Below are 13936 nucleotides of genomic sequence, written 5' to 3' on the forward strand. Positions count from 1 at the left end.
ACATGATTTTTGTGTGTGACTTTAACCACTTAACCCATTAAGACCTGAGGTCGAAACTACAAATGTCTTCTAAATCCTAACGCATGTTGCTATATCAGTAAATGGTAAATGGTAAATGGTGCATTTATATAGCGCCTTTATCCAAGGCGCTTTACATAGATTGTGCATTACATTCACCCATTCACACACACATTCATACACTGATGGCAGCGGAAACCAATGCAAGGTACCAACCAGCACATCAGGAGCAATTAGGGGTTCAGTGTCTTGCTCAAGGACACTTCGACACTAACTCTGGGGGAGCCCGGGTTCGAACTGGCGACCTTGTGGTTACCATCCAGAAACTCTACCCCTGAGCCACCGCCGCCCCGTGGTTCAGTGGTTCAAGGACCCCAAAAGTATTTGGCTGCCGACCTCCGTCTCAGAATATTTTGTTCCAGGGACGGCACAGAAGCAAAGATATTAGTTTTTAGTTTCGCTTTAAAATATATATATATATTCAAAGATTTGCACAAATTTTCACAGTTTTTGAATAGCCAAAGTACAAAATAATGTTAAAATCTGAAATAACTTTCCCGGTTTAATGGGTTAAACCCTGTGTATTTCAGTTGACCAGGGTCCCCCGGAGGTCTGTATTTGGCCTCCTCCTCCATCCCCTCTTCTACACCAGTATGAATTAAAATCACGTGGAGAACCACTGGGTTGAGGCATGTCTGTCCACAGAGGAGACATGAGTCATGCATGAGGGACACATGTCTGTCCACAGAGGAGACATGAGTCATGCATGAGGGACACATGTCTGTCCACAGAGGAGACATGAGTCATGCATGAGGGCAACATGTCTGTCCACAGAGGAGACATGAGTCATGCATGAGGACCAACATGTCTGTCCACAGAGGAGACATGAGTCATGCATGAGGACAACATGTCTGTCCACAGAGGAGACATGAGTCATGCATGAGGGACACATGTCTGTCCACAGAGGAGACATGAGTCATGCATGAGGGACACATGTCTGTCCACAGAGGAGACATGAGTCATGCATGAGGACAACACGTCTGTCCACAGAGGAGACATGAGTCATGCATGGGGGCAACATGTCTGTCCACAGAGGAGACATGAGTCCTGCATGAGGACAACACGTCTGTCCACAGAGGAGACATGAGTCATGCATGGGGGCAACATGTCTGTCCACAGAGGAGACATGAGTCCTGCATGAGGACAACACGTCTGTCCACAGAGGAGACATGAGTCATGCATGAGGACAACATGTCTGTCCACAGAGGAGACATGAGTCATGCATGAGGGCAACATGTCTGTCCACAGAGGAGACATGAGTCATGCATGAGGACAACACGTCTGTCCACAGAGGAGACATGAGTCATGCATGAGGGCAACATGTCTGTCCACAGAGGAGACATGAGTCATGCATGAGGGCAACATGTCTGTCCACAGAGGAGACATGAGTCATGCATGAGGACAACATGTCTGTCCACAGAGGAGACATGAGTCATGCATGAGGGACACATGTCTGTCCACAGAGGAGACATGAGTCATGCATGAGGACAACATGTCTGTCCACAGAGGAGACATGAGTCCTGCATGAGGGCAACATGTCTGTCCACAGAGGAGACATGAGTCATGCATGAGGACAACATGTCTGTCCACAGAGGAGTCATGCATGAGGACAACATGTCTGTCCACAGAGGAGACATGAGTCATGCATGAGGGCAACACGTCTGTCCACAGAGGAGACATGAGTCATGCATGAGGGCAACACGTCTGTCCACAGAGGAGACATGAGTCATGCATGAGGACAACATGTCTGTCCACAGAGGAGACATGAGTCATGCATGAGGACAACATGTCTGTCCACAGAGGAGACATGAGTCATGCATGAGGACAACATGTCTGTCTGTCCACAGAGGAGACATGAGTCATGCATGAGGACAACATGTCTGTCCACAGAGGAGACATGAGTCATGCATGAGGGCAACACGTCTGTCCACAGAGGAGACATGAGTCATGCATGAGGGCAACACGTCTGTCCACAGAGGAGACATGAGTCATGCATGAGGACAACACGTCTGTCCACAGAGGAGACATGAGTCATGCATGAGGACAACATGTCTGTCCACAGAGGAGACATGAGTCATGCATGAGGACGACATGTCTGTCTGTCCACAGAGGAGACATGAGTCATGCATGAGGACAACATGTCTGTCCACAGAGGAGACATGAGTCATGCATGGGGGCAACACGTCTGTCCACAGAGGAGACATGAGTCATGCATGAGGACAACACGTCTGTCCACAGAGGAGACATGAGTCATGCATGAGGACAACATGTCTGTCCACAGAGGAGACATGAGTCATGCATGAGGGACACATGTCTGTCCACAGAGGAGACATGAGTCATGCATGAGGGCAACATGTCTGTCTGTCCACAGAGGAGACATGAGTCATGCATGAGGGACACATGTCTGTCCACAGAGGAGACATGAGTCATGCATGAGGGCAACATGTCTGTCCACAGAGGAGACATGAGTCATGCATGAGGACAACATGTCTGTCCACAGAGGAGACATGAGTCATGCATGAGGACAACATGTCTGTCCACAGAGGAGACATGAGTCATGCATGAGGGACACATGTCTGTCCACAGAGGAGACATGAGTCATGCATGAGGGCAACATGTCTGTCCACAGAGGAGACATGAGTCATGCATGAGGACAACATGTCTGTCCACAGAGGAGACATGAGTCATGCATGAGGACAACATGTCTGTCCACAGAGGAGACATGAGTCATGCATGAGGGACACATGTCTGTCCACAGAGGAGACATGAGTCATGCATGAGGACAACATGTCTGTCCACAGAGGAGACATGAGTCATGCATGAGGGACACATGTCTGTCCACAGAGGAGACATGAGTCATGCATGAGGGCAACATGTCTGTCCACAGAGGAGACATGAGTCATGCATGAGGACAACATGTCTGTCCACAGAGGAGACATGAGTCATGCATGAGGACAACATGTCTGTCCACAGAGGAGACATGAGTCATGCATGAGGGACACATGTCTGTCCACAGAGGAGACATGAGTCATGCATGAGGGCAACATGTCTGTCCACAGAGGAGACATGAGTCATGCATGAGGACAACACGTCTGTCCACAGAGGAGACATGAGTCATGCATGAGGACAACACGTCTGTCCACAGAGGAGACATGAGTCATGCATGAGGGCAACATGTCTGTCCACAGAGGAGACATGAGTCATGCATGAGGACAACATGTCTGTCCACAGAGGAGACATGAGTCATACACGAGGGCAACACAGGTCATGAGCCGGATTCAAATGAATGATGTCATGAAGTGGATCATCTGAGCTGCTCGGGCTGCCCCAGATCTTCTATCTTGTCAACAACAGAGGAGCTCGGAGGCCTAGTTCTTTGATTTATGCTTTACTGTGAGGAAGGAGTTGTGTTTGTGAATATTGATTGGCTGTCAAAGCGTGTATGGAATTTGAGCGTTCTGTAACGACGAGCAGGTTTCTGATCCAAAGGAGTAGCCGTGACTCATGATGACAGTGACTTTTTAGTAGGAACACTCTTTTATTTTGCCGCTGTCGGTCGTGTGGAAACCTGGTTTAGTTGCCGCTGTCGGTCGGGTGGAAACCTGGTATGTGGAAAACTGTTACTTTTCAGAAAATGGAAAAAAAGAGTATTCTTTTTTTTGTATAATATTTTTTCATCCCACGATTTTGTAACCCATTTTTTACCCCTGTGTCAATTATCTAATGTGATCCTAAATGGTAAATGGTGCATTTATATAGCACCTTTATCCATGGCGCTTTACAGAGATTGTGCATTACATTCACCCATTCACACACACACATTCACACACCGATGCCGGGGGAAACCATGCAAGGCACATCGGGAGCAATTAGGGGTTCAGTGTCTTGCTCAAGGACACTTCGACACTAACTCTGGGGGAGCCCGGGTTCGAACTGGCAACCTTTCGGTTTCCATCCGGTCACTCTACCCCTGAGCCACTGCCGCCCCGATCCTGGGCTCTACACACCCTCTGCCAACCTGGGGAGAGCAACGGACTCATGCTTCCTTCATGCATGAGTGTCCAAGTCGCTCCTTTACACCTGACAGGGGAGAGTTTCCCTTGTTGGACATAGCACGTGGAAGGAACACGTTATTCCAACCTGTTCCTTTCTCCTCCATCAGGATAGGCGCCTATAATGGCCAGGCCAAAGAGTGTTCTAATGGATCCAATGTTGTTATAATTCAGTCACAAGCTCTTGTTAATACTTTTCATTAGTTCATTATTATTTATTAAACTCACAGACACACTTTTAACCACTTTCACTTAAAAATCAAAAAAGACAAAAAAATACTACATCTACAAGTCATGTTGCGAGCTTGTAGAAGATTGGCTACTTTTGTGTGACACTGTAGTATTGTCGAAGTGTTATTAATTTATGGATGAAAAGCAAAGAAAAATTAAGGAGATACAAGGTTTCTGTGGTTCTGCCCAACAGCAAAGATCTGCTCTCGCTGGCACACAAAGCACCAAAACAACTCGCTTCAATGAGCACGCAATGCAAGTAAGTCTTTACCCCTATGACTCAGGAGTGTTTCCCAAAAACATAAAACGCTTAACGGAACATAAAACAATGATATGAATCACAACACATAAATCCCCCAATACATTGCCATGGCAAACAATAAAACACACTAATAGAAAAATAATGTGCGGCCTGGGCCATGGCTCAGTGGTCCAGGCACCTTGGCTGGTCATCCAGTCTGGCAGTGTGCCGCGGGTTCGACTCCCGATCCCGACGGCCTTTACTGCATGTCTTCCCCATAGAGAAGGATAGAGACCGAACTGGAGCGGATAGAGACCAGGCTTTTCACGTGACGTCATGAACGTCCGTCCACTTCCATTAAGTGCTGCAATTCCACATTTCGCCAGTAGGTAGTGGCATCTTCAACGTTGGATAGCCTTACTGGGGGCTTGGTCTTCCCCCATCTCTCTCCCCATCTCCTGTCAGCCTACTGTCTGTCCCTCCACAAAAAATATAAAATAAAGGCGAAAGCCACAAAAAAAAAAAAACATTAGAAAGATAATGTGCACCCCAAGGCATGCTGGAAAACCTTTCCTCTGCCATTAACAGGCCACTTCACTACCGATTAAACCCTAATGCTACACAATTTACTCGCCAAACACTGCCGATCGACCTGCAAGCTCACAAAGCAGTGTGAGCTTCTAGAGCTGCTATTTATGCCAAATGTTTGCCTATTTTTGTTGAATGTTCACCTATTTTTGCAAAGTTTGAATGTTTGTGACCCCATGGCCTTTAATCTACCGTCAACAGTAGGCCAACATTTCCTTTTTTTGAAATTATGTTTTTATTTTGGTCCTTGTGTACAAGCATAATGAACAACTACATCATGAGAAGTACATTACATTACAATCATATATATATAAAGATATATTTCCCATGTTCTCAATGGTGACCAAAGTTACAACAATTTTCTTTTTCTTTGGAGCAAAAACAAAAAACGAACAAACAAGAAAAAACAAAAAAGACGAACATCTGGGCAGCTCTGAAGGTAAAAGGGGGAAAGGAGACGCTTTCACAAATCTACATTACAACTTATTTGTAAACAAGTACAGGGTCATACATTCAGCAAGTTACAATAAAAGAAAGGAAATGAGAATAAAACATAAAAATAAAAGAGGTATAGGACGAGCGATAGCAACACAATACTTTGTTTTCCCTTATTCAGCAAAAGTCTGATCGGACAGGTGACCGACCGCACTCTTACATGTTAAAAAACGTTCTTGCACAAAAGTACTCAAATGTGTCCCAATTTCTCAAGCTAAGCTCAAATAATTAGTGGACTAAAATAAATGTACCTCCAAATTGTAATTTACTTAGTTTACCATAGTTAGTTTCCAGTGTTGCTGGGCCATCTATAGCCACGTCCACTTTCTTTTTCTTTTTCTTTTTTTACATTTTCAACTTTAGTTTGATCATGGAAATCAACAGGGCTCAGAGGGCTTAAAGGGTTAGTTCAGATTTTTGGGAAATACTTGCCTTTATTAAAGGACCACTTCACCACTTTTCAACTTATCTTCATGTAATTGCTCCTCACTAATGTTCATGATAAAATACTACAATGTTTTTCTACTCAGTCTGTGTCTCATAGGAGGGCTGTGTGCAGTTCAGAAACCCACCCACCAGTGGGACCTCGTTAGGCAGATTTATTTTAACCCATTTTGACCTGAGATCAGATTCTAAAGATGTCTTCTACATCCTGACAGTTTTCTGAAAAAGCTATGTTTCTATGTCAGTCGTTCTTCGATTTTTCAAAAATAGCAGACCTACAAGCTCGTAGAGCTTGTAGATCTGCTATTTTTCAATAGCTAAAGCATAACATAATGCTCATAACATAATGCTAACACCAAAAGGGGGTCCCGCCCAAAATGGGTTAAACAAGATAAAAAAAGAAATATATATATATTTAGATTTGTATTATCATAAGAACGATGGCTTCAATTATCGCATTGCAACTTTTCAGGAATAGAAAGCCTGCAGTTTCTAGTAGCTTGGATTCCCCATCGATGATGTCACTGGTGGACAGGTTTCTGAACTGCCCACAGCTCTCCTATGAGACACAGACAGAGAGTAGAAAAGTATTGTGGTATTTTATCATGAACATTAGTGATACTGATACTGGACACAAAAATAGCTCCATGTGACAGAGGGTTGATGTGATCGAAAGTTGGTAGTTGGATCCTTACGGGTCTATGTGGTTCCATTTGTACACTCCCGAGTTACACACCCATGAAGTTCCATTTGGAACCCCCTCAAGGAACCATGAGGGTACCTGGACCATAGCCTGGTTAATAAACCAGACCGAATCAGCCGTTGGCAAAAAAAAGTTGCCTACCAGCGGATTACGGTCTGGCGAGGCTCAGTAGCACGCCTCTTTCCTACAACCGAGAACAGGTCGGACCAATCGGGACACGGTATGCAATATGGGCGGGCTTTGGTACAGTGACGTTCAATGCTTGAGACTTTTGACTGACAGTAGCTCTGACCAATTGCGTCAAAGAGAAAATGTTCCCCGGGAAATGAAATCCAAGTGGAGCCAGCCCAGACTGATATACCGCGACAGTGTTGTGTGATATTAGTCTGGCTTATTAGCCAGGCTACCTGGACCACACTTTAAGACCCATTTTGGGCGGGAACCCCTTTTGGTGTTAGCATTATGTTGTGCTTTAGCCATTGAAAAATTGCAGATCTACAAGCTCATAGCTTGTAGGTCTGCTATTTTTGAAAAATCAAAGACCGACTGACATAGAAACATACCTTTTTCAGAAAACTGTCAGGATGTAGAAGACATTTTTAGAATCTGATCTCAGGTCAAAATGGGTTAAGACCCGCTGGTGTAGCAGAGTGTTTCCTGTGTCAACATGCACAATATCAGAACCCTGACTCTGTTTGACCAGAATCAGAGCCAAGTCTCTGACCAGAATGGAACAGAGCCTTCATTAGTATCATTGGTAACACCTGGAAGTAAGGAAGAGGCCCTATTTCTTTCAAATATGGCTGCTGTGACAGGGAGTAGCTCATAACATGTCTACAGACTTGGATTTTTATTAAACAAACACTTTGCAGATAGAAAGAGGATAATTCAAGCTTTCCGTACAGCTGCAATGTTGGTGAGTTTGACATTATTTAATACAATTAGATAGGACTGTTCTGTTTGGATGAATGGGCTGTATATGGGAAGTTGCACCTAGGTAGCACCAAGGACTGTCTAAAGAGGACGAGACGCGAAGACCGTACGGGCGGCGCCATGTTGCTTATGGTGCTCCATGGAAGGAAAGAAACATGCGCAGTTCAGACCAAGGAAGCTGAACGCGGAAGTGTTGGCTGCATATAGCCCATTGCGCATGTTTCTTTCCTTCCATGGAGCAACATGGCGTCGCCCGTACGACGCCATGTTGTCTTCGCGTCTCGTCCTTCTTAGACAGTCCTTGGGTAGCACCTTGCTGGCAAGATGGCAGCCGTGTGCATATCATCAATTAGCTTTGGGACACTCTTGTTGTTTAACAAGTGCTGTATGCACTATGCATGGAGGTGATCGCCACCAGGACACAATTGGGAGAAAGTGGTACACACTTTCATTAATGTTTTGCTCTTGTCATTGTTATATATCATTTTGGAAGATAGAAATAAACAGCTAAAATGGAGATTGCTTATCACTGCCTGCCTGCCTTGCATTGCATGATGCCGTGTAGGATGCCAAGACACACACACACACACACACACACACACACTACGGTCTCACTAAATCCCTGTGACTAATGCAGACAGGAAGAATGAATCCCAGGCGAAAACGGGGATGCAGGAGAACGCCACAGCATTACTGTAAAAATAGGCAGCAGTTGGCTGTAGCATAGGCTGTAGTTGTCAAGGATTAATTCCTCCCACCAATGTTTTTACTGGTTATGTAACAGCATTCACACGCATTCAAAACCGTTTAAATGGGGGAAAGAAGTGAGTAGGTATATGCCTACTAAGTATATATATATATATGAGTGGGTTGCAGTGCAACCCACTCTCTCAACCATTGCACACGTCAAGTATATTTTCAGGTGTGTGCGTGTGAGTGAGCGCGTGCGTGTGCGAGAATTTTGGTATAGCTTGTATCAAAATCTACTTTTTTTTTGACTGGACAAAGGACAAATGGCCTGCTTAAAAAATACTGAGTATACTGCTCAAGGAGAGAGAGAGCGAAAGCAAGATAAGCAGAGAAAACATATTGTGGCCTCAGAAAGCAAAAAAAGAGAGATGTGACGTCCTCACATGTCCCCTTTAATCAGTGTTTAAGTAAGCATGAAGCTCTGTAGGTGGTTGGCGAGACGTCTGGTGAGGCCACACCAAAGCCATTATGTATACCATCTTGGTTTACAGGAATATCACATTGTGTACTTGAGATCGCTTGTTTTTTTTCCGGTATATTTGACAGCAAGTGCAATGGCATGTTTTCACTTACAAAGGCCCACAGATGACAGACCTAGAGGATGTCATGTTAATAGATTCTATTGCTTATATTGATGAATCTCGAGCCGCTTCTCCCCGTCCACTCTGTGTGTCCCATTGCACATCTCTCTTGTATTCGAGGATCACATTTGATATAGCCTTGTTGGAGTCATCCACAGCAACATCATCTTCTAACTCCTCATAACTCAGTGTAATTGCATGAGTTATGAGTCGCGTATAGTATCACTCAGTTGTTTATTCCCTGTTTTTCATTCCACAGCTGATGACCACTCCAGACCAGCTATCATATTGCTGTGCCACAGCGGCAAACGTCTCTCCTTTCTCCATTCTTAATCCATTGAGACCTGGAACGCATCCATGTCACGTTAGCGTTTAACCACATTAACCATTAACCCATTTTGGGGCGGGAACCCGTTTTGGTGTTTTAAACATTGTTATAATTTAGCTATTGAAAAATAGCAGATCTACAAGCTCATAGCGCGCCACCGAGTGGCGCGCTATGAACTTGTAGGTCTGCTATTTTTGAAAAATCGTTAAAATGTGCCTCAAATCTTTCCGAAAATTGTCATGATTTAGAAAACTTTGTTTTTAAATTTCGACGTCAGGCCTGAATGGGTTAATTAGAGATTACGTCTGGGTCTCACATCACTTAGAGGGATTAAGGGAGGGGCAGCCTCCCTCCTATCCTATGACATCAGGACTCAGGAGGCCCTTTGAATGGAAGCCATAGATATAAATCAAATAAAAAAGCCTCATTGGCCGCTGCAGTTCATTGGAGCCATGTGAGTCCACCAGTGTAAGGCGGAAGTGTGGAAGGCACGCTGTGTCGCTGCCACTCAAGTGACTACTGGCGAATCACAGAGCGTCTGGCTTTATTGGCATGAGAAAACAAACGTTTACGTTGCCTCTGATTGGCCTACCGAACATCCCCTTCTATGACGCTTCTATGAAGCTTAGCAAGCTTCCGCTCATGCTTCCGCTATGCTTCACAAGGAATCTCGGGAAACCTTGCCTACCCTCGGGAAACCTTGCCTTCTCTCGGGAAACCTTGCCTTCTCTGGAGAAACACACGCCCCCAGAGCAGAAGGAGGCAAAAGGTACACCTACCTTTTTATGTGTAGGATGGAAGCCATTGGTTCTCCCAGATCACGGAAGATGCGGAAATAGAATAAAAAGAGCATGTCTTTTTCGTTTTAACAACAAAAACTAATTTGGTTGTTAGGATGTCAGCAGGACGCAGCTCAAAATGAAGCCTGTCTTGTTATTTCTCATAAGCTTAAGTAAGTTTTACTACTTACTTTTTTGTGTGCCTTTGAGCAGGGAGCAGTTTACTGCTCTTTTTGAGTGGTGCAACCACTCCAAGGAACAGCAATGTCCGTGTTAACCTACCTATGTGTCCGTGTTAACCTACCTATGTGACTATGAGTACCAGTAGGGGCAAAAGTGGCGCTGTTGTGCCAGAAACAGAGAGAGAGAGATAGTGCTGCACTGTTGCCTGCTAATGACAGAGAGAGAGAGAGAGAGAGGCAGAGGCAGGGGGAGAGGGGAGAGGGGAGTTGCACCACTCAGTTCACACGGGTGTGTGATTTTATAGATCCAATATAACAATACATTTAGCTTCAAATGCCTGCAAGGTAGAGCTAAGCACGTCCTCTCTATTAACCTTGCTTCACTGATGTAAGCAGTTCACTGACATAGACATCTACAGTGTTTTGTGATTGTATCTGGTGATTGTGTGATTCAGTGTCTATGCTTTAAGGAGCTAGAAGCAAATGTTCTTGTCGCAGATCAGAGCAACGATCTTCCAGATTAGCTCTGGACACCAACCCTTTTACAGACGGCTAGACTCCTACAGAGCCGTGCCATAAAAACACTCCTGTGGCATTGGGTCTTTTCACAACCCATATATCAATTTGATTCAACTTAATTCCATGACCTATAACAAGTAAGACGCGCAAACGCGGGAAGCGAACGCAGCTCGTAAATTGCAATAACAACAATTAGAATAAATTACGTACTTTTTAAGGTTTTTTTTAAGTTAAGTTTTTTTTAAATTAAATGTTTTTTCAAGTTATTTTTTTAGTGTGTGTATGTGTGCGTGCGTGCGTGTTTCTTTTTTAGGTTTTTTAAAAAAAAGTTTTTTCTTTAAGTTTTTTAAGTTAAGTTTTTTTTTAAGTTAAGTTTTTTGTGTGTGTGCGTTTTTCCTTTTAAATTTTTTTTTTAAGTTAAGTTTTTTTTTAAGTTAAGTTTTTTTTAAGTTAAGTTTTTTGTGTGTGCGTTTTTCCTTTAAGTTTTTTTTTTAAGTTAAGTTTTTTTTTAAGTTAAGTTTTTTGTGTGTGTGCGTTTTTCCTTTTTAAGTTTTTTTTTTAAGTTAAGTTTTTTTTTAAGTTAAGTTTTTTTTTAAGTTAAGTTTTTTGTGTGTGCGTGCGTGCGTGCGTGCGTGCGTGCGTGCGTGCGTGCGTGCGTGCGTGTGTGTGTGTGTGTGCGTGCGTGCATGTGTGTGTTTTTGTGTGTGATACAGCTGCGCCCTCTGGTGGTGGGCGGGTTGTGTTACAGCGTGACACACACACAGACACACACACAGACGTGATCTGCTGGGTCTCATAGTAAATGCTCACTGCGTTCGCAATTAACCAATATTTGTTAACAACCAGCTAATGGATGGAGAATAAGCTAGGTTTGATTAGCTAACAATCGGCATAATAAGAGACCAATTATTGGAATATTCAGTGTATGTTTTAGGCATGTAACGGTATGAAATTTTACTGTATGGTATGGAATCATACAAAATACCATATATACCATGTATGTATTTCACCGGTATTACAATATATTTTGAATGCTTTTCTTTTATATATTTTCATTGTTGGTACTATGACCCATTGGACCATCCAAAAACAGAAAGTATCATTCTTTGAAGAAAAGAAATATTGACTAAATATTGAAAAAAATATTGAAAAAGTAGCATAGGAGTGAACCTTGTATTTCGATAACCAATAACAGTGCAGAGGGGCGTCGCTTCAAATTCGGTGACGTCAGTGTTCTCCGGAGCGGAGGGGAGGCAGTAGGTGTCAAAAGAATTCTAATTCGATTCGAATTAGAATCGCGATTCCGTTATGAATGAATTCCGTTTTTCTTTTTTCTTCTGGTTACAGTTACAGGAGTTTTCACTACATGGTGTCTGTGATATGAAATGTAAGCTTACCCTAATCACAGTAAACATCATGTCTTCAGTCATTTTCAAGTTACTGTAGTCACTTCAGTTCAAGACTGGAGTAGATTGTGATGAAATCCTTTGTATTGAATCGGGAATCATTTTGAATAGAAAATCATTTTGAATCTGGAAATAAAATGCTTTTGAATTTTTTTTTAAATCGGTTTCCCCAAGAATCGGAATCGAATCGAATCGTGGGACACTCAAAGATTCACAGCCCTAGGAGGCAGGCTCATATAGGTTGGTGGACCAATAGGAAGTTAGTGTCGGTTTCCGTCGCTAGTTTGTTCCGCCTCTCTATACGCAGAACAGCACAGGTCTCTTTCAGGCTATGCTAACCCTAACAGAATAGCACAGGTCTCTTTCAGGCTATGCTAACCCTAACAGAATAGCACAGGTCTCTTTCAGGCTATGCTAACCCTAACAGAATAGCACAGGTCTCTTTCAGGCTATGCTAACCCTAACTTAACCCATTCTGGGCGGGAACCCCTTTTGGTGTTAGCATTATGTTATGCTTTAGCTATTGAAAAATAGCAGATCTACAAGCTTGTAGCGCGCCACCGAGTGGCGCGCTACGAGCTTGTAGGCCTGCTATTTTTGAAAAATCGAAGAACGACTGACATGGAAACATAGCTTTTTCAGAAAACTGTCAGGATGTAGAAGACATTTTTAGAATCTGATCTCAGGTCACCCTCCGAACCACATCCTGATTATTGTTAGTGACAACTGTTGACCACAAGTGATTCTTGCTCCAGATCCTCCTCTCATTCCCTCCCCTCTCGTCTTGTTCCCCTGCTCCTTTTCTTTCACCTGGCACTGAGGAGTTAAGGGCTGTTTCAAATTATAGTAGGAATCACACTGCCTTCTCTCCTTCCAATTGGAAACAGGTTATGGTGAACATGATTTAAGCCTTACCAGAAACCAATGTGAAGACCTTTGAGAGAAGAAGAAGAAGAAGAAGAAGAAGAAGAAGAAGAAGAAGAAGAAGAAGAAGAAGAAGAAGAAGAAGAAGGGGGAAACAAATATTTCTAATGGAAGTAAAGGGAGAGATTGCTTTGTTTTGGGTAAGGGTTATAAATGTGTGAAATGTATATGCGTGTGTACTGTATATATGGGCTGATTCTCTGCAGGCTAATGGACGTATACCAATTGTATCGTTACTACTACCAGTACCGAGTACCTATTCATAGAAGTGTCAGAAGTGTCCCGGTTCGGGGGCACGGTGGCACAGTCGGTATAGTGCTGTCGCCTCACAGCTAGAAGGTCCTGGGTTCGATTCCCGCTGGGGATGCTGTGGGCGCTGGGGGCGCGTTCCCTCCTCCGCATCATCAGTGCCCATACTCGAGGCGGGTTTGGCCAAAGGGCCTTTCTGTCTTGGAGTTTGCATGTTCTCCCCGTGTCCCCTAGGGTAGGTACCCTGACAAAAAACATGCAGTAATCCTGGTCTCTAAACTACCTCCCCCTGGCCAGCCGGGGCGCCTGATGGAGGGGAAAGGAACTGGTCGGAATAACGTGTTCCTTCCAGGTGCTACGTCCGGCCGGGGAAACTCTCCCCTGTCAGGTGGAAAGAAGCAGCTTGGACTCCTCATGCATAGAAGGAAGCATGAGGTCAGTCCGCTGCCCCCC

The sequence above is a fragment of the Electrona antarctica genome, assembly GCF_951216825.1.
Source record: "Electrona antarctica genome assembly, chromosome: 22".
Taxonomy (NCBI): domain Eukaryota; kingdom Metazoa; phylum Chordata; class Actinopteri; order Myctophiformes; family Myctophidae; genus Electrona; species Electrona antarctica.